Source organism: Triticum aestivum, chromosome 6B (genome assembly GCF_018294505.1).
Source record: "Triticum aestivum cultivar Chinese Spring chromosome 6B, IWGSC CS RefSeq v2.1, whole genome shotgun sequence".
Lineage (NCBI taxonomy): Eukaryota > Viridiplantae > Streptophyta > Magnoliopsida > Poales > Poaceae > Triticum > Triticum aestivum.
This window is the reverse complement of record NC_057810.1, coordinates 432631986-432633869: the sequence shown is the minus strand read 5'-3', so window position 1 is coordinate 432633869 and position 1884 is coordinate 432631986. Positions and strand designations below refer to the sequence as shown.

The 1884-nt window shown below is 40.8% G+C and overlaps 1 non-coding gene across 1 annotated transcript; it reads right to left on the bottom strand.

Moving 5' to 3' along the window:
- Window positions 1-1077: 1077 nt before the first annotated feature.
- LOC123140268 (small nucleolar RNA SNORD36) lies at window positions 1078-1155 on the bottom strand. Its single transcript, XR_006469906.1, has one exon. It is a non-coding gene; the product is annotated as a small nucleolar RNA SNORD36 (small nucleolar RNA).
- Window positions 1156-1884: the final 729 nt, after the last annotated feature.

Sequence of the window (1884 nt, the reverse complement as noted above, 5' to 3'; positions counted from 1 at the left end):
GTAGGCAATGAGGGATCCAATAACTTATAATCAAGAATTGACAGCAAATGCCATGTACATAAATAGTATGACTAACACTAACCAGTATGCATTCATGGAGTGACTAAAATGTTCTCACTAGCTAGGATTTTTTTGGTATATAATATACTGACATGTGCAACTCTTTAAATTGATCATAGAAATGAAAACTGTAAGAACACGTTTCAGAATCCAGGCATGTCAAATTTTAAGCACCAGCAGAATAGATCTAACAAACCAGACCATGATCATCATGCATCAGGATTTATGGTTCTAGAAAAACAGTAAAGAGATGGACATACACACATCAAGCATACCAGCTACTACAATAAGAGATCCAGATGCTCCAGGAACTGCACTTCGGCAATCGTGCAGTAGCTAGGGATTGAGGAGGATGAGCTTGTTGTATCCATTGTACCTGGGTCATATTTAGGTACACAATTAGCTAATATGTCAACATTTAGTTACCATGAACATAAAACAATGAACTCGGATAATCATTAGCAGTGTAGTACAGAATGTATCACTATAGCTTTGGGAAATAGTTAAGTCTTGTGGGTATCTAGTTTACTTGTATATGGCCAACACTAACCAGTATGAGTTCGTTCAATAACTAAAAAGTACTCAGTAGCTGACAATGTATAGTTTACACATATAAACCGAAGATACAACAAAGGCATGTTGATAAAACAGCGAAAACAATGGTATCTGGTATACTGCCATGCATGAGCACTTCTTAATATTTATATTCATCATCACAGCAACATACAACCACCTATGCTCATTGTTACAAATCTATGCATAGTTCAAAAGCTCGATTTTGAAATATCAAATGTATCAGAATAATCATATGAATCATCATTTGCTCAACCCATCTACCAAGTGCAACTACTTCATCATTCTAGGTAAATTAAGATGTTAAATGACTAAAACTAGTAGTATGCTACAATCATATGGTACTGGTTTAAAAATGTGACCAGAGGACTACACTTGAACACATCACTTGCAATGCCTACTGGAAGGAGCAAGTGTATAGAAGAAACAAACATTAGACAGGCTGGCCATCAGTCTTAAAAACCTCGATTTTGTATTCCTCAAAGAGAATCTCAGGAATATGTTGTTGTAGCATCATCTGACTAGCCAACCGATCATTAACACACGTGCACACACAGAGCAGAGAACGATTTGAAATCAAGTGCAAGAATTGCTGCAGCACATACAACTAGCATGTTACGGTTTGTGGGTGATGGGGAAAATGCATGTGAAGTGCATAAATCACAGAGGTGTGTGTACAATACACACCATCTTTGACAGCAAGCAAAACAGACAGGAATAGAGCATGTCAACTACTGCAAAGCACAATCACTAGCATGGTGGTGAGAGAAGTTTCCAGACGCCAACCATTCTTCTTGCAGGTGCTGGACGCCCCTGTAGCGCCCGGATTCGATACGCCAGGTGTCTCCCAGTTATTCGCCGTCCTTGCCATGTCATTTGCTTGCGTGTTGCTCTTTGCCATGTCTTCATCTGCATTGCATCATCATGTTTTTCAAAACTTGCATCCGGTCTTTTTCCCCATTGTCCGTTTCGCGATCCGACACTCTCACACGCACCCGTTGCACCTCTCAGACCTCGTTTCATGAGTGGCATTAAAATGTTCTCAAAATGGGATGAAACTTGGTGTGCGGTGTTGTTTTAGAGTAGGTAGACCGCCTGTCAATTTTCGTCACATTCGGAGTCCGTTTGACGCCCTAACGGTTAACCACATAGCCTGAAACCCCTCTCTCTTTGCAGCCCAACCCCTCTTCACCACAGCCCATGAGCCCATCCAAACCCCCTCCATGCACTCGGTCGTTGGATCGCGATCAT